Source organism: Thermobia domestica, chromosome 9, assembly GCF_964235325.1.
Source record: "Thermobia domestica chromosome 9, izTheDome1.hap1.1, whole genome shotgun sequence".
Classification (NCBI taxonomy): domain Eukaryota; kingdom Metazoa; phylum Arthropoda; class Insecta; order Zygentoma; family Lepismatidae; genus Thermobia; species Thermobia domestica.
The window spans coordinates 48,964,349-48,973,507 of NC_137462.1; positions in this window are offsets into that span (position 1 = coordinate 48,964,349).

The following is a 9,159-nucleotide window of genomic DNA, read 5'->3' on the forward strand; positions in this document are numbered from 1 at the left end:
CTCAGTTCTTACATTTGCACCTCTGGAGCGTTGGGTTCGATCCCAGCTCGTGTGAAGTAGGTTTTGTTATATAAAAAAACGTGTACGTGAATTTTCTTGTAGTTTTCCGCCCTCGACTTTTATTTCATCATTTATTTTACTATTATCAAGGGTTTCTTCCTTAGCATCAGATTATAATCGTGGGATATTATGGCAAAAGTATTCACAACAAATTTTACTGAGACTTAAAGTGACAGAGTAATGAATAATTAATTTAATATACCTACAAAGTTCCAAATTTTATAAATTATACACATAACGCAAAGTATTATTTACAATAAAAAGTGAGCATATTCATTCACTGCTTTAAAAAAATAATGGAATTTCAACAGACAACACTGAAATTATTTATGCTCCAGGCAATTACACATTCGTATTCATCATGCACCAAATGACTCCCTAATTATTGGCATGTGGTTTTAACCTGGAAGCTGGTGCATTAACGAATGCACTTCTCATTTTGAGAAATTTTCAAATACACTCTTTTATGTCATTCAAAAATTCCAGTATACTATTATGATAAAAGAAAGGAAAAAAAAAAGTAGAAGATTCATCTTGCATTGAAGCGCCTCCAACTACTCATGAGTCTTATAATTTTTTGGAAACGAACGGTTGACATTTCTTATTAAAAATAAAATTCAAAAATGAAATCTTTCAGTTTAACGTACAAAGATTATGTCTGATTACACTAAGCGAGACGATGGTCAAAGCAAGTGAGTGATGATGGAATAATTGTAGGAATGAGAAAGTAGGAGGAAACAGGAGTACCCCTAGAAAACTCACAGACATGATGTTGTCCCCCACAAATTTACTTCTGCGGTAATCGGACTAGTGACACACCCCCAAGGTAAACGTTCCACAAGTGAGACACTGTTCAGCCCTAATAAAATTCAAAAAGATTTACTAATGAAATAAGAAAATTGTAACATTATAAAAAGTGCTTATAAACTGAAAGTAGTCGAAAAGCGTTGAAAATTATCATATAATTTTCAAAATTACTGTAATATAGCTATTATTAATATAATATTTTGAAATTTGTATCAATCCAAATTAATTATTCAGTGCCTCCTCCGAATTTTCATACACTCAGTGTCCCATTTTTCATTCAGTTAGCGTATTTATTTGATAATGGTAACATTTTTGTTACAATTAAGGTTACTTTCCATGATCTAGATATTTTGAAAACACTTTTTAATTTTTAGTGCTTTCCGAAGTACTATATCTTTAATTAGAAAATTATTATTTTATATTTTTTTAGCCTTTTCCTTAAGTTGATTAGTACTGTTCTAATTTTTATTGCATTTTCTTAATTCTCCTTACCCCACTAATTTAAGTAACATATCTGAACTAAAAGTAGTCACTAATGTCTGTAAAATGGTTTTGTGTATGAAAATGCCTAAACAAATATTTTTCTTCAAATTGATGTATGCATTACGGAATTATGTGTAACAATAGCTACGCAAAACTACGTAACTAACTGTGTTATTCGGTGAAGAGTTTCCATATTCTAGTTCCAAAAACTATCAATAGATCCTAATGAAATTTATGTGAGGCTGCCGGGAAAGACTTAGAATTTTCACGTTTACCTGAAGAGATTCATCAATATTTTGCACGGTTTTTATCATGGAGCAGAGAAATGATACAAGTTTGAAACTCTTGTATCTTATCTCAGTTATAGTTAGTATGACTAATAATAAATTCGAGACGGGAGGTCATATGGTTCGGATGCCACGTTAAGCTGTAGGTTTACGTATCACCTAGCGTCGTCACTGAAGGGGCTCATTAAACAGAAAATCCAATGCAACCATTACTGAAAACAAACTTGAAAATATGTACAGTTAAATTTTTTTAGATTATTTTAAAAGAAACTTAACAAAATAATGAATTGCTTTTAGACTTTTAATCAGTCTCTTTATGCAACGCATAAGGCAACTCCACATCAATTTTGTATTGACCATACACAATTTAATTTTCTCTCTCTGTTCTAGTTTTAAAATGAAATGAAATGAAATCTTTCCGTTTTACGTCCCACATTTTTTGCCGGTTAGGCTAAAGGAGACGGTGATAATGAAAGATGTGTGAAATGGTAGAATGAAGAAAGTGGGAGGAAACGGGAGAATCTCGAGAAAACCCTCGAGCACGGGTTCTAGTTTTATTAATGTTACAGTTATAATCAACAATTTAAGCTTTGCTCTCAATGTAATAAAAGATATTTATTTACACAAAAGCTTGAATCCTGAAACTATTAAAACATGAAAAACCACAGAAAGAAAGAATAGTATTTACATTACGTTTATATTATACATAGCTATGTATCCACGTTGCTAGTTGAAGGGGTGGGAGCTTTCCTAGTTTAGTTACATATATATTTAAATGTATATTGTCTACTGCCATATTTTCTCAGTTCTGAAACCTCCGTTGTTACGGAAACATTAGGTCTTGCATTTTCATGCAATTGATTATTTCGCTACAGTTAGATCGTCTTCGTTATATTTGAAATTCAATATTTCTGACTACAGGAATCTTTTAATATCTCATATTGGATTGGTCTTTTTATATTCCAACATATTAACAACAATCAATTGTTTGCAATCTTACTGACTTTTATGGTAAGCAGTAAGCTCTTTTCTTAAACATTTTCTCCTAGGCAATACATTTTTGATTCTCAGTTATAAGACAGCGACAAAAGATTCTTCGGGAGAGGAGAGAAGGAATAAGAGTCATATGATTCGGTGAGTCTTCTGAGAGAGTTCATGTGAAATAGATGTAGAGTATTTTATCTCGAATGTCAATTTTTAAAATTTACCATCATTATTAAAATTTAAGAAAGCCCATCAAAATTATTATGACATTTATATTAAACTATATATTTGTGAAGCTACTGGTCAATTTTCATGAAAGTTAATGCCTGTAAACATTTGATAGTCAAAGTTAGAAATTGGTATATCTTAAGAAATTTGAATATTTGCTGTGTCAATAGATTCTGTTTACATGGCTCATGTTGACTGACAGTTAGTGAAAATGTGTGGTTCACATGAAATCATGAGCACACTTGTGTTTCTTGTTGAACAAGAAAACAAAAAAAAAAACAAAAACCTAAAATAGAAAAATAGTTGGCAGAAATGTTTAGTTTTTAAACTACTAAATATAAATTATCAGTACGTCCCGTGCGTCATTTTCAAGCCAGTTCTGATGACATATATGCAGATGGTGTAGATTCTCCTTCTTTTCACCCGAGCAGAGCGAGAAGGCAACTGGCAATTTCATCTACAGGCATTTCAACAAATGTTGCCTTTTCGATGAGGTACAACTGTGCACAGTATGCAAAATGGAGGAGAGTGTATCTATGGTCAATGCACTAGCTTCCAGAAGAGATCAGGGCTGAATTTTAGAATGGTAATTTTGTTGTGAAAAGAGCAAAGCAGAACTTCAACCAAGGATCCAGAGCACAGCCAGGAGTGGATAATTGGTATAGGCAAGAAAGTTAGTGGAATTGTTGTGATCACCAAAACATCAACAGCTCTCAGCCGATTGAACCTTTCATACAACATACGAAGTCACTTGGCTAGTGCGAAAAAGTTTATCTATGAAATTGGATGGGAAGATGCCATCACCCACAATGAATACAACAAAGGAAGACAGAAACTGGACTTTGAAGATCAAGAAAATCTGGTGAAAACCCTCTAAACATTCAAACTATTTTCTGAAAATTCATCTGAACATATGCATAATATTGTAAGAAAAGACATCATCACACAGCAGATTGAAGACAACCTTACTCTTGCTCAACGGAAGGGCCAGGAATTGTTCGTTAAATTTGTTGAGGAGAGGCTTTTGCCTGGTGCTAAGGTTCCTTTGAGAGATAGTTTACCAAGAAACACGTATCTGACCTTTGCTTCTCTGTAGTGGAAAGGAAGAAAGGTCAGAGAAGTAATCATAAAGCAATCCAAGCAGACGTGAAGTTGTAACAACACCTCATCACTGCCATAAATGCTGGAAGAAATGTAATTCTTCATGACATACTGAAGCATGAGCTGACTCCAGCACCTCTTCCACTAGCAGAAATTAATGGTGGCTTACAGAGAGGACAGAAGTCACTTCTGATAGATACTATGATTAATGAAACACCTTGTCCTACAAACCTTGATTCAGTGGACTTGCAGCAGCATCCTACAGTGATAGTTGATGGCCAAGTTTTCATATTCGCATTGGGAAAGATCCGAAAGCAAAATGCTTTGGTGACTTTGCTGATGTGTTTGTTGCCTCCATACTTCAAACTAGAAGTGCATTCTGTGGCATACACGTTGTGTTTGATAGGTATGGTACCAGGAAGAGAAAAAACTAAAAATGTAGCACCAGTGAGGAGAGATATGTAAGACAGTTGTGCCCCTCTCTGAAAAACTGGGAAAACTTTGTGGCTATGAAAGAAAATAAAGCTGACCTGGTGATTTTTCTGTGTGAACAGATCATTCTACAGGCTGCTGCAAACAAAGTCTTTCTTATATCAAATAGTTTCACTGATGAAAAGCAGGTTAAAGAATCTTCTCCTCTTATCAATAAAAAAAGCTGGAAGTTCGAGACGAGGAAGCTGATACACGTATGATTTTGCATTGTATAAGAAGCCATGCTTTCTCTATTGTTGTTGATGCTAGAGACACAGACGTTTTTCTTTTACTGTTGGTTCATTTCAAAAAGATTTCATATACAAAGATCTGCATGAAGACAGGAATATTGAATAAAGAGAAGTATATTTTAATTCATGATATTGCACTGTAATTGTAAAAAGGCAAAATTGAAATGTACTAGTGGTTGTAAGTGCATCATGAGCCAAGATTTCTGCAGGAATATTTTAAAGGCGTTATATTCTATGTAATTACTTATTAAAATCAATGTTTTTTCCTTCCCAAAAATAATTAATAATTTGTAGTTTCAGATTTTTTAAAAATGTACTTCTTCATTGTGCCCCACAAGTGCCTGATTCCAAGACAACAGTGCATGTCATTCCAAGCACATTTTTCTCAATTGTTTCAAAGAACATTCTGGTGATGTGAATGAAATATTCTGGCATCCTCATTCATCAGAGTTTAATTCGTTGTATCATTATATTAGTGGAGAGATTCATGCAAACACACAATATGCTGCATGCAGTAGCTTACTTCATTATGACAATTTCTGAGAAGATATAAAATTAAAGCACGGTAACCACTGAAATGGATTTTAGCATACTCTAGTCCTTTTTTAAATAAATGTTGACTTGGTCTACAATTTGCAAACAGAACGTAAGGAAGCTGAAATCTGAAATACCGAACCAGTCTATAATGTAAAATGGTGGAGGAACAAAACCCTGTTTGTATTATTGTAAACATAGAATATATATATTTGAATTTTCCGGTCCTTTAATTGGTTTTCTGAATTAAGAATAATGATTGCAGCCATGTTGGAATATGGCAGAACAACAGAGTCAACCGCTGCTATGGAAAAATAGAGAGTAAATTTCAATTTTTCAGCCTCAAAAGCATAAGGTTTACTATAAAGATGATTAATTTTCATTAATTGTAGATTTCGAATTATCATGGAGGCCATGTCGGAATATAACTGAACATAAAACCCGGTCACTCCTATGCAAAAATAGACGGCAGATTTGAATTGTTCAGCCTCAAAAACATATAGTTTGATGGAAAAATCATTATCATGGCTTTTGAATTTTTAATGGTCATGACAACTATTTTGGAAAATGGCGCCATAGCACGAAGCAGCAGACAGGCCAAACTTGGCAATCGGTAAAAATAAACTTAGCGTACTGAAATCTTTTAGAAAAGATCATCTGCCTACTTTATCAAATGCCTACGGGTGTTAACGTTTATGAAAATTGCTCTAGTCTAGTTTCCTTTCTAAACAAAATGCACAAAGATTTCGTTTCACCTTCTGCTTTCTTCCTATGCTCATACAGTATTTAGTGAGCCAAATTAATTTTGTTGATACACAACGTTTAGAATCTTAGATCCTGTAAGTATGCAAGAATAAAATCCCATTAGTATTTATAAGAAGTTAAATATTTATGCAATAAAATTATATTAATGCTGAAATTTTTATGTGTAGAAGGGAATAAAAATTAGTGTTAACAAGAGCGGACAGAAGTTATCAGTACACCTGTATTACGTTTTTTACGTGAGAAATCAAACATTGAAACATTTCCACGGAAACTAGGCATTATTGCAATTTAAACTCTGAGACTCGAGGTAAATTATATACTTTGCCATATATCTATATCTATATCTATATCTATATCTATATCTATATCTATATCTATATCTATATCTATATCTATATCTATATTGTTGAGGGAGTGAAGTTAAATAGATTTTATTTTTAAAATTTTAATAATTGGATTAAATAAAGATAAATGAATGTGAAAAAAATAAAAGACAAAATTAAAAAACAAAATTAAAACACAGAATTAGGTTAAAAAAATAAATTTCAAAATTATGTTATGCAAGTATTGTTTTGGTTATGTCAGTTGTAAATGCAAACGTGTAAGTATGCTATGTTTTGATTACACAAAATAACAAAAATGAAATGCTGTGTCTTTAAGCTACGCACTTGCAATTAAAGGCACACACAGGGGGGTTGACAATATCTATATCTATATCTATATCTATATCTATATCTATATCTATATCTATATCTATATCTATCTATCTATCTATCTATCAATCTATCTATCTATCTATCTATCTATCTATCTATCTATCTATCTATCTATCTATCTATCTATATATGTATATATATATTTCTTTTTATTGTTTGTAAAATAGCCAAGAATAAGATATGCGAAAATACCAGTAATATAAGTTTGATGTTTAATGTATAATTGTTTGCTCAAAATGGTTCCATTTATTATATGTTTATATATAATTTTCTTTACTAAAAGAACGAACATCATAAAATAACTTGTACGGAGTATCACTAATAACAACACTTTCTGTTCTATCATTTTCAGATTTACAGAAGAGAGTAAAACAATGAAGATTTTGGAGCTGCTATTATTGATTTCTTGTATAGTAATTGCTGGGATTCAAAGCGGAGTTACTATTGGCCGTAAGTTTAGATTGACCATGACGAATTAACAGTTATCAGAAGAAATATATTTCAAAATATTCTGCTTTGGAGTTTGGTTCGCTAAATTTAAATATTCAATATAATTGGCTTGAACAAGATCATTTCACAATTCCAAACCCGAGATATTAGTGAGTGTGAGGGAACTTCTGTCTACAATGTAATGTTAGCAATATCTCAACCATTGGCAATGGCTCAATGAGAGTCTGCAAGTTAGGAAATACAAATTGAAAATTCTCATAACTTCTGGTACACAATCAAAACAAATGTATTAAATACTAATATCCAAAATAAGGTTTACAAATAATATATAAGATTTCACTATCAACTTTGCTGTTCTGAAATTAATGTGAAAATCTCAAGATTTATTGATCTTGATTAAAAGTATACTAGTTTCCCCTAACTATTGCATATTGTTATACTACTTTCATATATAAGTAATATAAACTTATTTTAGCTTAATCAATTTAATATTGCTTTTATTATAATCTAATTATGGTAATTTTCACCTCGTATCATTTACATCATTTTCAGATGGTTATTAGCTCGAAATCAATAGTTTGCTACTTTTGCCGAGGGCATGTAGCAATTAGAATAATCTCTTTCAATTTGAACAATTTAGCAAAAGTTTCGAAGTGTTAAAGGACAGAATACATTACGCTACATTACTATAAGATCATTGAATTATATCATCATTTTACATTACTACAAATAATATGTGAGTTTTCCTTATAGATGGTGCCCGGGAAATAAGGATGAATTTGAATTACGCACCATTTTGTCATTTGGCAGCCGTGGTTTTACCATGTTTGTTATCCTCTGTCCTTCCGATTAGTAGAATGTGTGGTGAGAATTGTTGGTTGGTGTTTATTTCGGTATGGAGCGTTCGACAACAAAGCAACGCATTCAAGTGATTAAAAAGTATTACAAAAACAAGCAATGACCCACGGCAACCGTTCGAGATTTACGTGCGACACTTGGACGCAATTTTGCTCCTACTGAATAATCAGTTCGGAAGTTGGTCCTGAAGTTTGAGACCACGGGATCAGTGTTATTTATTAAGTAAGTTATATATTAAGCAAACTGGAAGACCGCGTTCTGTTCCAACAGAAGAAAACATTGCTGTCGTGCGTGACAATGTGACCGTAAGCCCCACGAAATCAGTTCTCCGACGAGCTCAACAATTGAATTTCACTGCATGAAATCCTGAGAATGCATACAAGATCCAACTTACACAACAGTTGAAGCCTACAGATCATGGAGAGATACATCGATTTGCTCAATGGGTATTAGTCCGACAAGCGGAGAACGAGAACTTCACGACAAGAATAATTTTCTCATAAGAGGCACACTTCCATCTCAGTGGGTACATCAATGAGCAGAACTGGAAAATTTGGAGTACAGAAAATCGGCAAGTGACTGTGGAACAACAGAAACATCCTAAACGCACGACTGTGTGGTATAGGTTCTGGCAGGAGGAGTGATTTGCCCATACGTTTTTGAAGACGATGAGGGAGCTGGCGTCACTGTGAACGGCGACTGTTGCAGACACGTTCTTTCAGATTGTTTTTTTCAGCTTTGGATGAAATGGAAATTAAAAAATGAGAATTTTTGGTTTCAGCAAGATGGTGCGACCTATGACACATCCCGTGAAAAAATTGGTCAGCTCAATGAAAAGATTCCTTAATAAATTATCTCTTTGCGAGGAAATCAGGAATGGCCTGCCAGATCATGCGATCTTACACTTTTGACTTTTTGTTGGAATTCGGGAAATGTAAAGTGTACGTGAACCAACAACAACAGACAATACAACAACAGGAGGATGAAATTAAGAGGCTTATTAACGGCATCACACCAGATGTTTGTGAACGCTTCATCGGAAACTTCAAAGAACGCATTGCCCATTGCCGTGCAGAATTGGGTGGCCATATGCCGCATCAATTTTTCATACATAAAGGTGAGAAAAAATACCTAATGTGTATGTATACAAAATGTGAGAAGTTA